Here is a 24017-nt window from a genome sequence, read left to right as displayed (position 1 = left end):
ATATATATATATATATATATATATATATATATATACCTATACTTCTTTAGGATGATTATTCTGAATTCTTTTTCAGTCATTTTATAGATGTCTGTTTGTTTACGGTTTATTATTAGAGCTGTATTAGATTCTTTAGATGGTGTCATATGTTCCAGATTCTTCTTACATTTTTGGTACTTGTATTGGTGTCATCATATTTCAGAAAATGGCCAAATATTCCAGCCTTTGCAAGTCTTATTTGGCAGTGATAGACCTTTATTATTTTGTCTAGCCTGGGATTCTGAATAGGTCAGCTGGTAGTAACCATGGGTAGACAGACCTTAATGTTAGGTTATTTGGTAGAGCTGGGATACTGATCGTGCTCTGAAGTTCAGTGGAGCTGCTGGTCGTGCTTTGTGTTAAAATGATACCACTGGCTGGATTCTATAGTCAGGTGGAGCCACTTGGTTGAGCTTTGTGATCACCTCTAATAGGTCATGGTTGCAGGCTGCATTCCCTGGCTGGGCAGTACTGTTGTTCAGAATTTGTTGTTGGGCAAGACTGTAAGCTGGACTGGGAGGATGGGCAAAGGTCTTTGGGAGATTCTGACTTGGCCACTTGGAATGGTTGGGTCCAGATTCTCCACTCTTCATATATTTGTAAATATGCACATTTCTCCAGCCAAAGGAAGTCTTATACAGAACTTCAGAATATGTGTAGTCACCACCTGACAACTGGAGTGAGTGGGGCCACCAGATGTTCTCCTCCACAGATAGTCATAGATGTAAACTTGTCTTCCAGACTAGGGAAGTATTAAGTAAAACCACAAAAGATGGCTGGAGAAGCTGGCTGCACACTCTAGCCTGGCATATTTTTTGATACCGCTTCTTGCAGAGTGATGCTATTGGCTGGGCTCTTTGGTCAGGTTCTTTCATTGGCCATAATTCAGAGCCACTACCAAGATGATCCAATTTGGACACTTTCTCTCACCCTCCTTACATTTTCTATGTCTTGTAGTTCATTGTGTGAATTTTGTTGTTGTTTAGGGCAGTAGAGACTGAAGTAAATTACACTTATGCATTGAAATAGGGATCCCTCTTCTGCTCAGCTTTTATTGTGGTAGTTGAGTCAATCTAGTTAGTTATTAATTTTGGTTAGGTTTTGCTGTACCATATCTTCACATTCTTCTTAGTTAACATTGTGTTTAGGTTGTGATTTGGATTCCTAGAGAGTTTTCTCACTGTCCATGTTCCAACCTAAGCTTTAGTCTGTCCCTGTGATATTGGACTTTGTTGCATTTGCTCCTCCCTTGGAGACAAACTGTTGGCACTTATTATTCTCTGCTTGCTGCCTTTGTAGTGAAGAGTGGAGAACATTCTCTTTTGTTCTTGTGCATTCTCAGCCTTTGGCTGGCTATGTGAACCTCTGTTTTGATGGTGAACTTTTTCTATTATCTTTCCCTCTCCATTGTAGAATATAGTTAATAATCTGGGTACAGAACATTTTCCTGATCCTCACTCAGAGTTTGTTTCTTTATTTGATTTTTTTCCTGTGATAGACCTTTATTATTTGGTTATTATTACTCTAACTACAGTAGCTCTTTACCTGTGTCCAGAAGGTGACAGGGTTTGCTGGCTTTATTCCAGAGGATTGAGTCTTTTGTTCTACATGAGAGAAGATTACAGCTAAGGCTTCCAGCCCTTTCTGAAGCACTAAAAGTCTTTAGAATTCTGCATTGACCTCAATCTTCTTTGTGTAAAAACTGTGAGGTCCATGGAGTAGAACATACACATAGGTGCAAATTCTCCTTATGTCACAGGCTTTGGGGGGTCTACACTCTCATTTGGCCTACACTTGACTGAATAATTTGGCAGCCTTATCTTTCTCTTGTCCTCTGCCCCAGATAAGCCAGTCTTGTTGCTCATGGAGACAGCTGACTTTCCTTAGATTTCAGGCTGGTTGATGATGGCTCTGTGACTTAAGCTATCTGATAGATTTAGCAAAAGGTACAATTTGTTATTTTTTCTTATTTTATAAAAAGAATAACATTTTTTTTTCAATTTTCTATGTTTTAAACAGAAGCTAAAAGACCTCTTAAATAAAATCTGCATATAATTTGAAGATCAAGCTGAAAATATTTGTCATTGTATTGGATGAAAATTTGAAGACAGACATGAGCCAAGAATGTACAAATATTTTCTAATTGTTGCCAATGAGTCCATTATCAGATTAAGTATATTTTATATTTTAGCATAGAAAAAGAATTGTGAAGATGGTTGTGTGAGAGGAAGGATAGGAAGTTTAAAATGTAGATGATAATGGTGGATGAAAAACAAAATACACTAAACTCTCCAGAACTGAAACACCTAAGTTATAATATCATTTCATTTTTGCAGTGTATTTAGAAGGATTTATAGTGACAGATAAATAGTGAATGTTTTGATTTAAATGACAAGGCAAGACAAAAGTGTAGAAGACATCAAGGAAGGTAGGCATGCACATGGAGAATTGATGTAACTCTGAATAATCAACACTGGTCACAGTAGCTGGAATAGACAAATTTTGTTAGACAATATAAGAGATGCTCCTAGAAAAATACAATAAGAAAAATTGTGGAAGACACCAAGAGCTTTAAGAGCATGTTAAGCCTTTTTCTGTAGGTAATGTGAAGTCATTTAAAGCTCATGATCAGAGCAATGTCTAATGTTTACAAAGGTCACAGGAGCATGATGCTTGAAGGAAGAGGTTTAGTTAAGCGGAAAATGTAATAAAATATTAAATGAAAGTTTTATCTGAGGCTTATTGCTAAATGGGGTGATAGGCGACATGCAAATATTTATAAAGCAAGTTACCAAGAAACAGCTGAAAGAACTTTTCATCTTTTAGCTTCTGGGGGAACACATAAAAACCCATGCTATTATTTATAATAAAACACTTTCCACGTTTTAAAATGTATAACGATTATCTTATTCTGATTATTCAATAAATGGACTAAATTAGGGTACATAGAAAATTGTTGTAAATTATATGAACACTGAAATATACCATGCAGCGTAAACATTTTAACAGGTGGATCCTAAAATAAACAAGAAATAACAAAGAAGAGAACAATAAATCAAACTGAAAGTTAAACAAAATAATAACAATAGACTTTTGGATAACTAAGAGTTATTGTATGGTAATATGGCATTTTAAATCTTGCAGAAATGAAGAATTATATAATAACAATTGCATATTTATAAAAAAGTAATATTATATTACATTAAAATTCTCAATTAAAAATAAAATAAAACAAGAAAAAAGCTATAAAATTTTTAAATTATTTATATTTTTCATTGTTATGGACATGAAATGATGATTATTATATCAGTGAAAGCCAATGAATAAAATGTTAGCTTCAAAAAAAAACAAGGCTTTGTTTGCCTTTTCCAATAAACTATTACCTATATCTAGATCAGTTCTTGACATATACTAAAGGCTTAGCATATGTTTCTTTAATGTTAGAGGGATGTTGAAGAAACCACAAAAGACTGCGAGATTTAAGCATATTAAAACAAAAGGCTATCAATCAAATTGTGTATGATATACATCAAATCATATAATAAAAAATTAAAGGCCAAATTAAAAAAGAAAAACAGTTTAATGAGTTGATATTATAATTGAAAAGCACATTAAACCATTAAGAAATAACCACCACCACATTAAAATAAAATATGATAGACTATGAACAAACTCTTTAATAAAGAGAAAAACTTATTGACAAAAACAATTAAAAAGAAATACTTGTATAATATTGGTATTCAATGGTACAACTCTGAAAAACAAATTTTTACTTAGTCAAACATTTAAAAATTATTATTCTTAATTCTAATGAAGCTATATAGGAAAATTAATATAATTTCAAAATTTGCAGTCACAAGTATAAGATATAGGGACATCAGGACAATGTGTGTTAATTGTCTTATAATTTTTAACATTATATACTATAATTTAACTTTTAATAATTTATAACAACCAGTTTTTATATAACTAGCCATAGGAAAATGTTTACTTTGATAGTAGTTAAAATCGTGAAGTATCACAGTCAGTGTAAGAAACATTCAAATAAAGACTTGGTTAAATAAATAATGATACATCTGTGTGAAGAAAACCTGCAGCAAATGTATGTTGGTGTAGACAATAATTTGATTACATGGTTCACACTCAGCAAGCCTGTTAGATATTCATAAATAGAATATAATCTTATTTTGCTTACATAACCCATGTGTTTCAAATAATCTCAAGAAACTAATATATTTCTTTTTTGATTTTCATAGATACTGGATTTATGCTTAGTCTAAGTTTTTCTTATGTTATCTTGACAGAATAATCTAAAAATAAATGATATTACAAAGGAAAATTGGATAACCACAATCACAATAAAATACTTTAAATACCTTTTTCAATATTTAATAGACAAAGCAAGGAAAAATAATGCTATAGAATGTTTAAGTGATGCTATTAATTAATAATCCTCATTAACACTGATTGAATAGTGCTCATTAACATTGAGCTAATAGACAAAACCTGACAACAAAAGATTCACGCATTACTTTTTTGCTTTCCATGTAAATAAGTTCTGCTCTTTTCTGTATTGTTCATTTTGTCAGTTTCTTGAGTTTATTCTGATATATATCCTCAATTCCTAATTTGCATGTTTCCTTAGTTTCAAATTTTTTTCTTGTTAAAAAATGGGATTTGTTTCCTACTGGTGGATAATGAACTGATTTAACTACCTTGGAAAATAATTTTCCATATTGAATACTGTTTTAGCTGAACATATTTAAGACTCATCACTTCCGCTTAATCCTAGGAATATACTCCAGGGAATCTTATGCATGTGTGCAAGGGTATATGCTCAAGTATGTTTATTGTAATTTTGTTTATAATAGTGAAGAGTAAGACAAAAAAAAAGATCATAAAAAAGAAAATGGCTAAATATATTGTATAATTATCACATATTTAAAACCTGCATAGCAGTAAAAATTAATCACCTAGATTGTCATATGTAGTTCATAAACATAGATAAAGAATAAACAAAATGTTAGGTGAAAAAAGAACATTGCTGAGAGATGTACAGTATGATAGGATGTTATGTGATTTCTATACATATATACAACTATGTATAATACAAACATACCAAATATATGTCCTATATTTAATATATTACCTGTATATGTATGCCAGTGTTGGTATGGAAATACCTGTACAGTAAAACTATTAAAAGTCGCTTTGGGTTGATATATGCAAAATTTAGGATGGTTGTCATTTCTAAGTAAGAAATGAAGGAAAGGGACTGGGAACACTAACAATGAGGATTTAACAAAAATCTGTAATGGTGTTTTATTTTTATTTTAAATGATAATAGTTTAAGATACAAAAATGTTATTAACCAAATTGTATGGTAGAAACATGAATGTTTGCTGTATAATTCTATGTATTTAGACTTAAAATATTCCATAATTTTTAAAAATAAGTAACAAGGGATCACTGAACATTCTCTTATCCTCTCATATTCTCCTTTTCCTTTTTGCAGCAACCTACTATGTACGCTTGGTGCCACTTCCGTTTCTTATCATTATTGTGTCATCTCTCCTAAGTCAGACTGAAAACGCTCTGAGTTCAGGAACAATGTTAAAGAATTTCTTTATCCTAATTGAAGTCATAAAAAGTTTTTAGGAAACATAAAAATATTGCATTCTTAGTAGTCATTTTTTGTATTGTCCAACTTCTTTTTTTAAATTTTTTTATTTTTATTTTTTCCCCCATTTATTTATTTTATTGCATTTTAGGTTTTGGGGTACATGTGAAGAACATGCAAGATTGTTGCATAGGTACACACCACCACGTGTGTATTGTCCAACTTCTAAATCATTGCTCCCTAGATAGCAGACAAAAATAAATAATTTTATAAAGATATCACAATAGTAAAGAACAGAGATAGATGAAAATATTTATTTTTGAGCCAAATATATTTTGCATATAATTAGTACACAGTGTTTTTAGAATTCATTTTGTTTGTTTGTTTTTAAATAGAGACAGAGGCTGTGCTATATCACCTAGGCTGGTTTCAAACTCCTGGGTTCCAGCAATCCTCTTGCCCCAGACTCCTGACATCCTGGGACTACAGACACAATCTTCACTTGTGGATGTGTAGGATAGATGCCAAATACCTGTACAAAAGTGTAAAACTTAGTCTCTGTTGCAAGTATTTCTGTATATTTTGCTAAAGTATAGATACAATAAATGCCTATAAATATGAAATTCATTTAAAAACCAAAAACTAGGTCATTCTCTTTGGGACACTGGGAGACTTCTTAAGTAGATCTCATAGTAAGAATTAAAAAAACTACAAGCTGAAGCCATAATGAGAAGGCCATTAACAGTTTCCTGAGGATAAGAAACATTTTGGGAAACCTAAACCATATAGAATAGAAACTTTGTATCAAAGACCGTGAAACAGTTTCTCTTTCTTTATTTGTATTCTTTAATATTGTTTCCTCCTCTAGTCAGAGAACCTCAGATAAACTTTGTTTCCATATTAAAGAGAACATTTCTACTGATTTAAACTAGTCACTGTTCCTCTGGGTATTGACTTTTACTTTTCTTTGCCTACAAATTTATTGTTTGCACATCAAAGAATTTTCTGATAATACCTTTTGTTATATTCCTTTTAGAATTATTAAACAAAATTCTTTTTCACTTTGCCTCGCTTTAATCACTTTTCTCTCTCTCAGTTCTGAGATTTATCCTCTCCTGCTTGGGACTTTTCAGAGGCTTAATGGTTGTAAATCAAATGATATTAGCTGTTCAGGAATAAAACTGTAAACAAGCTTTGAATCTTAAGGGAATTATGATTTTTTTCTTTATTAGCAATAGATTTTTTTTTCCAATGTTGTGCCTTGAAATTTGTCTAATTGAGATTTGTAAGGTAACTTTTAAAATGTATTTCACCAATAGAAAAGTACCTTGACTGTAATGCTTGTCTGAGGTGTAAGCTTTATTTCTAAACCTCAAAAATGGAATTTTTTAAAATTCGGAAGCCTATATTTTTCTTTCAATAATTTAAGAAAATATGTATTTTAGAGGATCATTTATGCTGAATAGAATGTCAATGTAAATTCTAATACACCAACTTTAACTTACTTGAAAAATATCCTTGAAACAATTGATTATTATCAGATTATTATTTACTGAAAAATATCAGAAGTTTTAAAAAATTCATTATTTGAGAAAAAAGTCCTGTCATCTGTGATAGTTGTGAAATTCAACACAGTTTACAATGACTTTTAATTCAGAGAATTTTATATTTAACAGTTGTATCTGAGTGAAAATGCAAAATGATACTTACAATAAGACTTTCAGAAATAAATAATTTGTAGGTACACATTAGGATATTTTCACTGTAACTGAAAACTTTAAAGCAATTTGGTTTAAATGGTATTTTTTAAAAATAAAATATAAATCCAAAGGTAAACTCCAAGGGTGATATGAATTTATTTTGAAAATCTCAAAAATCTGGGTTTTCATACCCAGTCAGTCAACATTAACTTCGCCCTGGCCCATGTTCCCATGCTTGCAAGAGATGTTCTGTTTACATTTACAATGGAGAAGGCAGAGAAACCTCTTGTAAATAATTGTAAAATAATAATTCTCTTCAGTCTAATTGGGTTGGCTTAGATCCCATGCCCAAACTTGAGCCAGAAACTATCACCAGAGTTAATACATTAGTGTAAATACATTACTGTAAAGTTAATGAAACTTTAGGCCAGAGCTTGTATGAACTTTTACGAAGATCAGGAGAGTGTTCCTTAAAAATGTGCTCACATGTTGATATTTTATTTATTTCTTTTGGTGAAATTTGTAATGTGTCGTTTTTAACTTCAATTAGTTAAGATCTATGTGTCTTTGAACTCTGACTTGCCCTTTCTCACACTATACTTCATTGCAGATTGATGTTCAAGTAGCTTTGAATATTTTGGGATATCTTGGGATATCTTGCTAAGGAGAATTTTGTTTGGGGTTCTCTTAGTTTGGGATAATGGGGCATATTTATGTGGTTTGTTGTCAACTTCCTCTTTAGTTGATACAGTGAACTTTTTGCTAGACTTCTTCTGACTTACCATCCATTTTGCATAGATTAAATTATGGTATTAACATGTTTTAACATGTTTGGCACTGGAAAGTTGTGATTAATAATTGGAAAAAAAGATTCAAAATATAAACATAAACTAGTATATGCAATATTCTTTCACTATAAGATGAGTAAAATTGTTAGCTGAGGAGTCAGTTCTCATCTATAACTTACTAAAATGGAAGACTGTCCTTATTTAGAATACATGTCATATCATAGAATATACAAGTATTATTGAATTATATATTTTTCCCTTTTTAATGGGAATTATATGAAACAGAATTTATTAGAATTCTTCCATTTGTAGAGCACAGGCCTGTAGCAGAAGCAAAAGCAAGTGGTTAGTAATAATAAAAACTTATTTTGAATTTAAATTTACTGGATAAAAATTGAAGTATTTTTTTTAATTCTGATATAGGTATTTATGCTATAAAACCATAAGAAGTGGTGATCAAGAGCTATGCATTTTGCAAAGAAGGGACAATGGGCCAGGCATAGTGACTCATGCCTGTAATCTCAGCACTTTAGGAGCCTGAGGCAAGAGTATCACTTGAGCCCAGGAGTTTGAGACAAACCTGGGCCACATAGAGAGACCCTGTCTCTACAGAATTTTTTTCAAAATTAGCCAGGCATAACAGTGTACGCCTATAGTTCCAGCTACTGGAGAGGCTGAGGCAGAAGCATTGCTTGTACCCAAGATGTTGAGGCTGCAGAGAGAACTCTACAGTGAACTCCAGCCTGAGAAACAGAGCAAGAACTTCTCTTCCAAAAAAAAAAAAAAAAAAAAAAAAAAAAAAAAAGAAAAGAAAAGAAAAGAAAAGTATACAAAATTTATTGTAGAAATGAACTTCTTGTAGTTCATTAAAGTTATATTATTTTTCTAAATTCTATTTGTAGTACTTTTAGTCAGCTTTAAAAATTTTAATTTATTATTAATTTTATTTTCAATAAATATTTAGCTGTATCTATTCACAGTTTTTATTATATTTTTTAAAGAGGTCCCCAGATTTTATTAGGCCTTTGAGCCCAAAGAACCTTGCTCTGTCTGAATAGGGAAATAAAATGCAAAGCTAGACTACATAGACCAGTCAGGATTCTTCTTTGGAAGCAAAAATAGTTTACATTACTGGACATGATTTGGGTTCTTCTAGAATGGGAGGAAATAGAGGCTGGGTGACTTAACAGAAGTTTTCAAGTCAGGATAAATGAAGTAAAATATATTCAAATGAGTTAATTTACAGTTTTAAAAATACTAGTAAAGTATAAAGAAGAGAAGAATCTTCCATGTGTGTGCAAGAGAAAACAATATCCTATGTGTTTTCTAGCCATATTTCTTCTTTTTTCTCCAGACAAAAATATCCATTAATGAGGAATGTATAATATGTGTCTGAATTTATAAAATAACTAAAGAAAAAGAAGTGTTAAATCAATAACCTAAACATTTTGATTTAAAAAAGAATGCATACCAAGATAGTTGAATAGCGATATGTTTTCCTTATAAATCTTGTCTCAAGAGAAAATATATGGATCACTGCAAATAGACTAATTCTTGATGTGTTTAATGACATAGATAAAGAGAGACAATAAAAGCTACTAAAATAATAGCAGCAGTTGACCTGGTACCACCAGACTTAAAGGAGCAAGAGATAGCATGGTTATTGGAACCCAAGGAATAGAATGGGATTTGGGTGATGCTTATTTAAAGGATTAGCTAGTCTGACATTATTTCAAAAGGGAAGGAAAAAGCCAAGTAATATTCTGCATTACTCTCCCCACTTCCTCTTTCTTTCTTCCTCCAGACTGCAAGGTTTCCCTACTGATTGGACTAACTGGAAGCCAGACGAATAGAAAACCATGACTGTGTGATTCATACAGATGAATCTCCTAGGTTAGATAGAAGGACAGATAATAGATATGGAGGAGCAAAATAGCACTAGATACTAATGAATAAATGATACCCAAATAAATTCAATTTAACTATGTTGGTTAAACAGATTGTTTGTGGTTAAAAAAGAAAGGTTAAATTTGTTGTGTACTTGAATTGCTTGGCTATCTAATGACATGGAAAAGGATCGTCACATATATTCAGCTATCCATAAGACAGTTATTTTTCTGAGTTGGTCCACTTGCTTTGAAGAAATATGTATTATTATTCAGATTTCTCTCACATTCATTATTTCTGATGTTATTCCTTTTTTTATTAACACTTCCAATATTATACGTAATTATATTTGAAGAATCTACACAATTCATTTCACAATTACATTCATATCAAAATAGAAGATACAAGAAAATTCTTTTTGAAGAGAAAAAGAATAGTTCTATTACTTCTTTAGCTCAGTTCCATAAAGAAATAATAAAAGGAATATACTATAATTTAAATTTACAGAGTGATAATAAGGAATTTTTAATACAATTATTATATTCACTTGTGCTGTTAAAATATGACACATTTTTAGAAAAAATGTTCAATCTATTTATTGATTCTTCCCAAATTAAAAGCTCAATCCAGATTCTAAAGTCAGATTTCACATTTCCCCCAATAAGAGAAATCTACACTGAACTTCAGTTCATTTTATCCAAAAATAACAAAGGAATATAGATTATATGATAAATGAGATTCAGTCTAAACTCTAAAGTTTCATGTGTTTGTTAACTGTGTTAGTGTATGTACGTGCATATGGGTGTGTGATATATAACTACCACATATGTGGCATATATATGTCATATCACATATACCACATATAGGATATCTATACCTACACACACACACACACACACACATACACACACACATACACACACATCAAAGGTGGTGTAATCATACATCTTAAAAAATAAAATGGATTGCTTTCTGTGCTCCTTCATGAGTACTCATTGGACGAAAGATTTTTCAAAAGAAAAAAAAAAGCCTCTGCTATTTTGTTTATTCATTATTACTGGATTGCTTTTACATACAGTTGTTTTCCACCACCATTATTTCAGAGGGATTAAATTGTTTAAAAGATATTTTAAATTCTAGACTTGAAAAAGCTGTAGCAAACAAAATCAGCCCTTTTAGTCCTACATAAATAACTTCCCTCACTTTGTGCCACAGCTTAGTCTGGGATCAGGTGGCATCTTGTTTTGGGGATTTCCAGCAGCTTTGCCATTATTTAAATGAATGAGGCACTGCTTACTCATTTCTGCCTAAATTCTGAATCTGTTTTCCCTTCTCTCCCTACTTTTATTTTAAACTATATATATTGAGCACTGACCCAGGAACGGCTCTGGTGATATGATTGTGACATTATACAGAAGATCTTTGACTTCAAAGCATTTTTATGTAGTGAAAAGATGGACAGGTAGAGAGCCAAGATAATGAAACATGACAAATACTGTGGTACAGGAAGTTCAGGGTGCTGGGCGTACACATAGTGGACTCCTAACCTAGATTTGGCTTCATGGAAAAAGTGATATCCAAGTTGAGATTTGAGAGATCAACAATAAGTAAGAATCATCCAAAAAGAAACAGCTGACGGGTCAGGGAGGGAATTCCAGGCGGGGAGATCCATATGAACGCTAGTGGAGGTGGAGGGGCAGGAAAAGAGAGAGAATTTGGATTAGTTGAATGAAATTTTTACTCTCCTCATTTTATTTTGCAGTGTCAAAGATAGCTCATGTGTTGCTTCTATTTCCTGGAAACAGGTTGCGCTGCATCTCTTGAAGTCTGTTTCAGGATATTTAAAGCATATATATTTTTTCTGTCTAAAGAGTATGCCTTCATAAACTTTCAGTCTGTAGTAAACCAATTCTCTATGTTTGAGGCGACTGATCATGGTTTGCCATTTTATAATTCTTAACACTGTTCAAAAATCCAGGGCAAAAGCATTTACAACTAAGTTAGTTCTCATTTGAATATTGATAACATCCATCACTCTATATCTTTGCTTTAAGCAGTGATGGGATGATATCTTCAAGTTCATCATCTTTTAGGTTTGGTGTTTCTAGCATATGATTTTGACCTAAGTAGATTCACAGGAGCACTAACCCACATGGGATAACATAAAGTAGTTGAATTTAAGAGAAAATGGTTTCTCAAAGAAAATATATGTTCACATGGTATGTATTGCCCTTCAGCTATGTGGTTATTATGTAGACAGTCTGTAGAATTTTAGGTAACAGAAAATGTATATATAACACACAGAGACCTATTTTTACAGAGTAATAACTGGGGTGTTGTCTTTAACATATTCCACTGCATATGTTAACAATGTTTTCCTAAAAGTGAATTTCCCACTTCGATTAGGTATTTTTGCCATTCTTTAAAATTCTAACATCTGTTATTAACACCAAAAGCATTGACAACAAAAGCCAAAATAGACAAATGGGACCTAATCAAACTCTACAGCTTCTGCACAGCAAAAGAAACAGTCATTAGAGCAAATTGGCAACCAATAGAATGGGAAAAATTTTTGCAATTTACCCATCTGACAAAGGGCTGATATCCAGAATTTACAAAGAACTAAAACAGATTTACAAGAAAAAAACTAACAAGTCCATTCAAAAGTGGGCAAAGGATATGAACAGACACTTTACAAAAGAAGACATACATGAGGCCAACAAACATATGAAAAAATGCTGATCATCACTGGTCATCAGAGAAATGCAAATCAAAACTACATTGAGATACCATCTCACGCCAGTTAGAATGGCGATCATTAAAAATCTGGAGACAACAGATGCTGGAGAGGATGTGGAGAAATAGGAACACTTTTGCACTGTTGGTGGGAGTGTAAATTAGTTCAACCATTGTGGAAGACTGTGTGGCGATTCCTCAAGGACCTGGAAAGAGAAATTCCATTTGACCCAGCAATCCCATTACTGGGTATATATCCAAAGGATTACAAATCGTTCTACTATAAGGACACGTGCACACGAATGTTCATTGCAGCACTGTTTACAATAGCAAAGACCTGGAACCAACCCAAATGCCCATCGGCGTTAGACTGGATAGGGAAAACGTGGCACATATACACCACGGAATATTATGCAGCCATCAAAAACGATGAGTTTGGGTCCTTTGTAGGGACATGGATGAACCTGGAAACCATCATTCTCAGCAAACTGACAGAAGAGCAGAAGATCAAACACCGCATGTTCTCACTCATAGGTGGGTGTTGAACAATGAGAACACATGGACACAGGGAGGGGAGCACTACGCACTGGGGTCAGTTGGGGGGGAAATAGGGGAGGTATGGTGGGGGTGGGGAGTAGGGGAGAGATAGCAAGGGGAGAGATGCCAGATGTAGGTGATGGGGAGGAAGGCAGCAAATCACACTGCCACGTGTGTACCTTTGCAACAACCTTGCATGTTCTTCACATGTACCCCAAAACCTAAAATGCAATAAAATAAATAAATGGGAAAAAAATAATAAGTTAGCCTGGCATGGTGATGCATTAAAAAAAAAAAAAAATTATTTAGGACTTCAATGAAAGTCCTAAATAATCCTTTAATGTCAGGCACTGCATCATCTAATTTAATTGTCAAAATCTTATGAAATTATAATTATTATTTTACATTTGAGGAAACTCAGACCCAGGAGGTTAAGCACTTTGCCTGAAATCACAAACCTAGGCTGTGTATGCAAGCGATTTGTCTCCAGAATCTGCACTTTTAACCATGGACTCCTGTATTACCTCTCAGAGAGGAAATAGGCAAAGTAAGTAATTCTGATGACAATCAAAATTGCAATTATGATACACATGAAAAAATTTTAGATTATGGTGACTGAGACTTGCTTATATGAAATTAAGCTTGATGAACAATTAAAAAACTAATTTGCCTTTCCTTTGTGTATCAGAATCTTTTAATTGGAAACTTTCTTGTATTTTTGTATCTTTTGTAACACTCAGCATTTATTCCTCTTTAAAGATGTTAAGTCTTTTATTTTTAACACAGCTGTGGGCATAGTGATTTCACCTTTAAAGTACTCAGGAAGCTTGAGTGGCATCTAAATATAACCATCTGGTAAATGATTTTCTGGAAACCATTTATAGAATCAATTTAGAGCTGTGCACACTATAATTTTGTAATGTTTTCATTCCTTGAAAATGATAATTTTACTTTGGATAGTTCTGCATGAAATACTTCATGACTGTATGGTTCCATTAGTAAATGTGCTACTTCCATCTTGCCAACATTAATCACAAATAAGGATGCCTATCATCTTGGCTTTCTTATTACTCAATATTTATTATGATTATTGCTATTGATTTTAATAATGCAGAGGTATTCTACTTTTACATAATTTTTGAAATGCATTCTGAAAAATTGTTTAAAATGTAAATAAATAAAATTGACAAACACTTTTAAGTGTTCCCTTTTTTAGAGCCCTATATAATTACTGAGACTTCTTTACTTGTGGATAATGAATTTAATGCATTGTATATAATTAGAGCAAGGAAAATTAGTTCAAGCAAAAGTAGAAGCTTGACTTTATTATTCTCACATCTCATTTTCCATGGCTTTCAGAATGCCCGATCTGAAGTCAATCATTCATCTCAGTCTAATCTTTGGGATTCCAGCGCTGTATCTATAAAGTTTAATCTCCTCTCTTGCTTAAGCAAATTTCTTCTCTCTGCTCCAGCATTAAATCTTGGTTCTTCTCTGTCATTTATCAATTAATTTTCATACTAGAAAATTTTCAAATAATACAAATTGCTAATGGTTTAATGAATTATGTGTCCTTACATATTATATAATAACTCTGCATTTTAATACAGGGTTGTTGGAAAGGGTATTACTTTAATCTTAAAAGACAAATATTTAAATGGACTATATTGGCTCACATAAAAAGTCTAGCCATACAAGTTTTGACTACAGGTGTTTTTATTGAATTACTTTAGTATAGATATTTATTTATGGTTATATGATTATACCCAAAGGAGAATATCATATAATCAAGAGCTTTGAGAAACATGTCAAAAAGGGTTTGAACAAGGTTGAAGTTAGTGAGAAACTTGGCTCGGGCACCATATATATATATATATATATATATAATTATAATATATATATAATATTTTGCCTAGAATTGGTGCATTTTTTTATTTTAAATTTTCATGGGTACATAGTAAGCATGTATATTGATAGATTACATGAGATATTTTGATACAGGCATACAATGCATAATAATCACATCAGGCTAAATGGGATATTTATCATCTCAAGCATTTAACCTTTGTTTTACAAACAATCTGATATGGTTTGGCTGTGCCCTGACCCAAATCTCATTTTGAATTGTAGTTTCCATAATCCTCAAGCGTCATGGATGGGACCAGGTGGAGATACTTGAATCGCAGGAGTGGTTTATCCTATCCTGTCTCCTGATAGTGAATTAGTTCTGAAAAGATCCAATGGTTTTATAAGGGACTTCCCCCTTCACTGGGCAATCATTCTCCTTTCTGCTTCTCTGTGAAGAAGGATATGTTTGCTTCCCCTTCTGCCATGATTGTAAGTTTCCAGAGGCCTCCCCAGACAGGCTGAACTGAGTCAATTAAACTTCTTTCCTTTATAAATTACCCAGTCTCAGGTATGTCTTTATTAACAACATGAGAACAAGCTAATACACCATCCAATTATATTCTTTCAATTATTTTAAATGGTAGAATAAATACTTGTTGACTGTTGTCACCCTGTTGGGCTATCAAATACTAGGTGTTATTCATTATGTCTAACCATATCTTTGTACCCATTCAACTGTCCCTACTTGTAAACCCCACTAACCTTTGGAGCCTCTGGCAACCATCATTCTATTCTCTTTCCCTATGAGTTCACTTGTTTTAATTTTTAGTTCCCACAAATAAGTGAGAAATGTGATGTTTGTCTTTCTATGCTTGCCTTATTTCACTTAGCATAATGACCTCCAGTTCAATACATATTGTTCAAATGACAGAATCTCATTCTCTTTATTTATTTATTTATTTGTTTGTTTATTTATTTATTTATTTTAGAGCTGAATAGTACCCCATTGTGCCTATGCAGCATATTTTCTTTATCCATTCCTCTATTAACGGACATGTAGTTTGCTTCCAAATCTTGGCTATTATAAACAGTCCTGCAATAAATATGAGAGGGCAGATATCTCCTTGACCTACTGATTTTTGTTTATTTGGGAAAAGAAGGAAATGAAAATAAAGCTATCATGTGATACAGCAATCCTATGGTAGCTCTATTTTAGTTTTCTTGAGGAACCTCCAAACTGTTCTCTACAGTGGTATGGAGAACGTTCTTACCAACAGTGTATGAGGGTTTCTGTTTCTCCACATCATCAGCAGCTTTTGTTATTACCTGTGTTTTGTATTAAAGCCATTTTAACTAGGGTGAGATGATATCTCGTTGTAGCGATATTTACTTATTTATTTATTTAGACAGACTCTCCCTCTGTTGCCCCGGCTAGAGTGCAATAGTGTGGTCCTGGCTCACTGCAGTCTCAACCTTGGCTGGCTCAAGTGATTTTGTCACCTCAGGCTCCTAAGTAACTAAGACTAGAGGTATGTACAGGCTAATTTTGGTATTTTTTTTTATAGAGACAGGTTTTGCCATGTAGCCCAGTCTATCTTGATCTCCTGAATTCAGGCATCTACCCATCTCAGCTTCCCAAAGTGCTGGAATTACAGATGAGAGCTACAGCACCTAGCCCTCAGTGTAGTTTTGATTTCCATTTCTCTGATAATCAGTGATGTTGAGTACCTTTTCATATATTCATTTTGTATTTGTATGTCTTCTTTTGGAAAATATCTATATACAGATATTTTGCCCATTTTTAAATCAGGTTACTAGATTTTTTTCCTACAGAGTTGTTTGAGCTTTTAACATATTCTGGTTATTAATCCCTTGTAAGACATGTAGTTTGCAAATATTCTTTCTCATTCTGTGAGCTGTGGCTTCACTTTGTTGATTTTTTTTCTTTTGGCTGTGCAGAAACTTTTAACTTCATGTGATGCCATTTGTCCATTTCTACTCTAGCAGCATGTGCTTGTGAGGCATTACTCAAGAAATCTTAGTCAGTTCAATGTTGTGGAGAGTTTCCCCAAGGTTTTCCTTTAGCAGTTTCATAGTTTGAGGTCTTATATTTAAGAATTTAATCTATTATGGTTTTATTTTGTAAATGGTGAGAGATAAAAATCTAGTTTCATTCTTTTGCATATGAATATCCAGTTTTCCCAGCATCATTTATTGAAGAGACTATCCTTTCCCTCAATGTATGCTATTGGTACCTTTGTAAAAAATTAGTTCGCTGTAGGTGTATGGGTTTGTTTCTGGGTTCTCTGTTCTGTTCCATTGATCTATGTGTCTGTTTTTATGACAATACCATGTTGTTTTGGTTACTATTGCTCTGCAGTATAATTCATAGTGAGGTAATGTGATTGGTCCAGTTTTCTCCTTTAATTGAGAATAGCTTTGGCTATTCTGATCTTTTGTGGTTTCATATACATTTTGGGATTATTTGTTATATTTCTATGAAGAATGTCATGGTATTTTGATAGATTAGATTGACGTTGTAGATTGCTTAGGATAATATGAACATTTTGACAATATTGATGCTTCCAACACATAAAAATGAAATATCTTTCCAATTTTTTGTGTCTTTACTTTCTTTCATCAGTGTTTTATAATTTTCATTGAACAGATCTTTCACTACTTTCATTAATTTATTATTATTTGTGGCTATCATAAATGAAATAACTTATTTAATTTGTTTCTCAGATTGTTCACTGTTGGCATAGAGAATGCTACTGACTTTTGTATATTTACTTTGTAACCTACAACTTTACTGAATTTGTTTATCATTCTAATTGTTTGTTTCTGGAGCTGTTAGTCTTTTTCCAAATATAAGATCATGTCATCTATAAACAACAATGCTTTGACTTCTTCCTTTCACATTTGGATGTCCTTCATTTCTTTCTCTTGTCTAATTGTTCTAGCTAGGACTTCTAAATTTTAAGGATATAGCAAAATACTCAGTGATCAAGATAAGCTACATTTCAATGTAATTTTAAATAAACTAGTATTAATGCAAGGACATCCATGATAAACCACATTTCAAACATTTAAATAAATATAGGAGCATTATTACTGAATTTTTATTTTGCCTCAATCTCCGCATGGCAATGATGTCAAGCACTCAGTAGAGAGACTTACTATCCCTAACATGTAAATACTTAAGTAGTAATTATTAATTAGAAACCAAAAACAGAATACTCAAAATGAGTTAATTTTTTCCCATGAACTATTATAAAATTAAAAAGAAGATTAATAAGTAGAGATGTAATCTACAGCATAATGACTACAGGTAATATTAAATTGTGTGGTAGAAGTTTGCTATGAGAGTAGATGCTTGATGCTTTAACCAAACTAATGAATGGTAAGTGTGTAAGGACAGAGATATGTTAGTTTGACTGTAGAAATGATCTTATTGTGTACAAGTGTGTATATCAAAGCATGATATATACCACATATACTGTTTTGTTACAAATAAATTAATTAAAAAGTATGTAAGATTAAAATGCAGTAGTGCTTTTCTGGTCAAAATGGCAGATTAAGCATGATTGTTCACCTTCTTGGGCTATGTTACCACATTGATGGAGGAGATCAATACAACAGGGCATTGTAAGAGGGTTATCAGAAGACTGTACTTATCTGGAAGAATAAGGCTGATGAAAATGTACAACAAATATTAAAATAAGGTGGGAGAAGCAATTGTAAGGGTGCTGTAGGGGATCCTGGCAACCAGAAATTGGATTCAGAGTAAGGTGAGTGAGGAAAAGGGCAAAATCTAGATCAATAAACCCCTGTCCTCACACAGATGCAGAGGAAAAGGTAGTCAGGCATCTATACCAAAGTCTAAAACCCTAAGAAGCTTTTAAAACTCTGGCATTATTAGGGTCCCAAAGCTTGATGGACTCATTTGCTCATCAATGAGAAGCTGTACATCAATTCTGCTTACAGAGACAAATCTTCCAGTAGCTAAGGGTCAAGATTCTGAAACCAGAGTGCCTGGAGTTTAATGGAACTTATGAAAGGAATAATACACTTACAATTATAAAAAATATTCTCAATGATGTGTTCAACATAATTAATTTCTGTTATTTTAATAAGTATTCAATCATTAATTATTATTAAATGAGAAATAACCCTAATTGCATAGCCGTAGAGGAAGTATACTACTACCTTTCTAAAACAGGTTGGACAAACGTTTTCTGTAAGGGGTCAGATGGTAAATGTTTTTGTCTTTGTGAGCCATAAAGCCTCTCTTGCAATTATTCAACTCTGTCTATACTATATCATGGGCAATACAAAAATGAATGGATGTGGTTTTATACAAAGAAGTCTTTATTAAAAAAACAGAGAGAGGGCTGGATTTAGCCCTTGGGCTGTAATTTGATTCTACTGTTGTATAACAAACAAATTAAATTTTTAAGTATAAGAACAACAATAAGATAATCACTAGACACATGAGGTATAGAAGTCGTTGTGAGGAACCTTCCCAGATACTCCTCCTCCAATGAAGGGTTGTGGCCCCAGCGTTGGATAATATAATCTACTTCCATAAAAGAAATATACTTTTTAAAAATTATACTTTAAGTTATATGTGCAGATCATGCAGGATTATTACATAGGTATACACATGCCATGGTGGTTTGCTGCATCCATCTCCTCGTCATCTACATTGGGTATTTTTCCTAATGTTATCCCTCCCCAATTCCCCCACCCCTGTTATCCCTCCCCTAGCCCTTTTATCCCCTCAACGGGCCCCAGTGTGATGTTCCTCTCCCGGTGTCCCAGGCTGGCCTTGAACTCCTAGGCTTCAGCAATCTACCAGCCTTGGCCTTCAAAGTGCTAGTATTTCAAGCATGAGCCACTGCAGCCAGCCAAAATAGATATTTTAAATATTTTTCCAGTTTCTTTAGTTTTTCACTGTGGGTGGTTTATTTCAAAAGAAGCCAGTCTTTTATTTTGGAAAATGAAAATCTTGAGTTTTTGTATTCATTGTAATCAAATTTACAAATTTAGTATTTTGGTGCTAATTTCAGTTTTACTTAAACATTTAAAAATTATTAAAAAATAAAGGTTGGTATAATATCTTCATCTATTTTTAGCTAAAGTTTTGAAGATTTAATTTTGTAGAAATTTTTAAGTTTCAATCTATTCATAATTATTTCCTGTGATCAGTGCAAGGTAGGGATCCAAATTTATTTTCTTCAAAAATAAAAACTAATAATCTCAGTACCACACTATGCTAGTCCACTGCTTCGATGCTGTTGTACAAGTCTATCTCTATTCTGTATCAAACTAACATGTAAATAATTCCGGGTTCACAAATTATTCTTTATTCTCTTGTTCTGTTTTTCTATTTTTGGGCCAATAAAGCATTTTCTTCATTTTATAGTTAAGATGGAATATTTGTAGCATGCTTGTATCATTATGGGAAACATTCAATAGAAAGAAATATTTGATTATTTAGAAGAACAGGAGAGTATTCTAAGATTAATGTCTTTAAATAGGAGACAAGACATATAATCTAGTGCCAATTTTAGCAGAATGAAAGGCTGAGTATGTGAGGACAGATACAGATTGCTTGACTTTCTGGTGCATATAGGAAACTTTCTATTTTCTCAGTCAAAAGGAAAATAGTCAGATGTGAGGATGGGCAACGAGATATGACTGAGACAACAGAAAGAAATAGAATATTGTGGTGTGGAAAATGGGGTTGGGTGGGATTATGACAATGTAATGGCATCCTGATCTCTCAAGACTCAGTTAAAATGAGTGCCATGACTGTCAGATGCTCAGCTGCAGCATAGTTCAGATGGAAAATTAATCAGGTATATGGTGGTAACAAAGATGACACAAAATAAAGTCATCAGATAGGAATAAGGATAGGAAGTGTTATGAGAAAGAGGTTTCTTGGGATAAAAAGTGATGTTACAAAATAGCCTAATTTAAAAGGCAGGTAAATGAGAATATGATAAACACAAGCTAACATTTTACCCACAGACACACAGCACATACACAGAGTCATTAGAAATGCCAAGAAAAAACAAATTCAACACAAAACCAAAAAGAGCTGGCCTGTAGTGAATCAGTAGAAATAATTGCTAAAATTTTAGAGATTTTTTTTTTTTTTGAGATGGAGTTTTGCTCTTGTTACCCAGGCTGGTGTGCAATAGCCCAATCTCCGTTCACCGCAACCTCTGCCTCCCACATTCAAGCAGTTCTCCTGCCTCAGGCTCTGGAGTAGCTGGGATTACAGGCACATGCCACCACACCTGGCTAATTTTTTGTATTTTCAGTAGAGATGGGGTTTCTCCATGTTGGTCAGGCTTGTCTGGAACTCCGGATGTCAGACGATCTGCCTGCCTCTGCCTCCCAAAATGTTGGGATCATAGATAGGCATGAGCCATCAAGCCAGGCCAAATTTTTAGAGATTTTTGTAGCCCATTGACTGATACTTTGAAATTGGCTATGTTGGGAGTATTCACATTGTAGAAATTGGCAAGTGCTACAAATGAGTGCCTTTTTCTTCCTCATTGAGCTTAATGTTAAACATTTACTAGCACTTTGCTGACTATAGTTACGGAACAATTTTAGATGTGAATGTGAAAGCAAGTGAATTAGATTTTTTTAAGTAACCTAAATTTCCCACTTTCAATTCTTATAAAGGAATAATTAGATACTGCTTAAAATTGATAAAAAAAAAAAAAGAACCTTAAGCAATTAGACAACAGCAAAAAAAAAAAAAAAAAAAGACAAATATCTAAAAAAAGTTGATTCAAGAAATTATAATTGAGGTTAGAAAGATTGCGGGGGAAGATTATTTTTTCATGACAAAATTTTCTGTTCTATATGTTTACTAACTATACTGGAATAGGATATTTCCTTGACCCCTTCATGAGACTCATGATAAGGGTGTTTCATGTACTCAGTCAACCACTTTTGGGTGCCAGCAAGAGCAAACCGTGTGTGGGCCCACAGCAGCATCCAGGTGGGATTGTGTGTGATTCCCAAAGCCCCAGATGGTATTATGGTGTTCTTTTAGCTCTGCCATCCGCAGATGGCTTACGTGTTAACAGTTCAGTGGACCCTTTGCCTTTTTGCGTGAGGTTGCTGCCCGCCACGAGTGAGAGCAGGGGGCCAGTGCAACAGCCTTTTGTACCCTTACTCGTGGCTCCTCAGCTTTTGTCTAGCATCCAGGAAAAATGAGATCGCACAAACAAATTGAAGGATGTCAATTGTGGGGTATTTTATTGCTGATGAAAGTGGCTCTCAGTTGGAAGAAAAACTGAAAAGGGGATGGGACAGGTAAGTAATCTTCCCTTCAAGTCTGGCTCTCTTATGTTGGATTTTTCTCCAAAGTTACACTGTCAAGTTGTCCCTCTGAAGTCAAACTGCTTGTCTACAACTGTGATAGCCTGACTTGTCCTGGCCTAACTGACTCCATCTTAGCTGTCAACACCATTTTAGCCTCTCCGTCCCCGCCATTTCTCCCTTGGGTGCACAGCTGGGTCACACTGTACTCAGAGCCTTGTAACTGTTGTAAACACATCCTGCTTGACTAGCACACCTGCTACCGTGAATACTTCTCCTTGGACCCCCCGTGGTGATTGATTGTATGGAAAGTCCCCCCTGCTACCTCCCTGGATGATTGTATGAAAATACTCTTAGTAACCAGCAAGTATGGGAACCTCCTGTCTCCTGGTAATCAGCTTCCTCCTACTAATTTGCTTGTCTGCTTCTGTAAAATTCCACTTCAGCTAGTCTCCCCCTCCCCTCTCTTTTAGGATAGTTATAAAAGGAAATCCCATCCCCCTCTTCCGGGGCAGAGAGATTTTGAGTGAGAGCTGACTCTCGGTTACCAGCAATAAAGACCCTCAATTGGAACTCAAAGTGTAGCGCTTTCCTTCTAACTTGCTAGGGTATAACACGACGTCCAGCCATGGCTCTGTTTACTGGCTGAGTCTGGGATTTTTATAGGCACAGGATGGAGTGGGACCATGGGTGGTATAGGAAAAGGCAACATTTAAGCAGTGAAACAGGTATATCAGTACTCACTTTGGGATGTCATTTCAGGCTTCTTGGATTCAGGGTGGGTTTCACTGGGGACCCACTTTTTCTGTCTAGACTTTCTCTGCCCCCTGTCCCTATCAATACTACCCAGGAATTTCTTTGATAAGTTTAAACATATATTTATTTCACAACAAAATTTGTAGAGAGACATATAAATTAGATTTAAAGCTATTTTTCTAGAAATAAGAAGCATAACAGTGCAATTGATTTTATTATCCCATTATTACTGCCAGTCATACTTTCCACATCAAAATTGAGAAATGCATATAAATATAAAATATAATTAAAAATAATTCCTACCTTCACAGTTACCTAAATCATTCCAACAATTTAAGTGCTTTCAATCCACCAGGTAGCCACCTACCAGGTGTAAACATATTGTTCCTAACATTCTTTAGTGGATTCTAATCACCTCTGCTCCCTGTGGACATCTAATTTGTCTTCCTAAATACAGAAGGTGAGCTTTTGTTGAAGTGTTGATGCTTTGATATTAGCAGGACAAAACACACGCAACAAGGAACTTCATAAACTTTCTAAAGTTATATTTCTTTAGGGTGACAACTAGATTTCAATGCTTCAGCTGAAATTTACTTTCAAAAAGTATAAGATGCTTAGTATATTCTTCTATCCACTCAATTATTATCTCATTGTTTCCTTCACAAATTACCCAACCTCTTTCCCTTATTATTATTTTTTATCATTAGAAAACTGTAGAATCTGTTTCTTACAGGAAACTTTCCAGGGGAAAAAACATCA

Source organism: Cebus imitator, unplaced genomic scaffold (assembly GCF_001604975.1).
Source record: "Cebus imitator isolate Cc_AM_T3 unplaced genomic scaffold, Cebus_imitator-1.0 Scaffold116, whole genome shotgun sequence".
Classification (NCBI taxonomy): Eukaryota; Metazoa; Chordata; class Mammalia; order Primates; family Cebidae; genus Cebus; species Cebus imitator.
The sequence above is the reverse complement of the archived record's forward strand: the minus strand, read 5'-3'. Positions refer to the sequence as shown.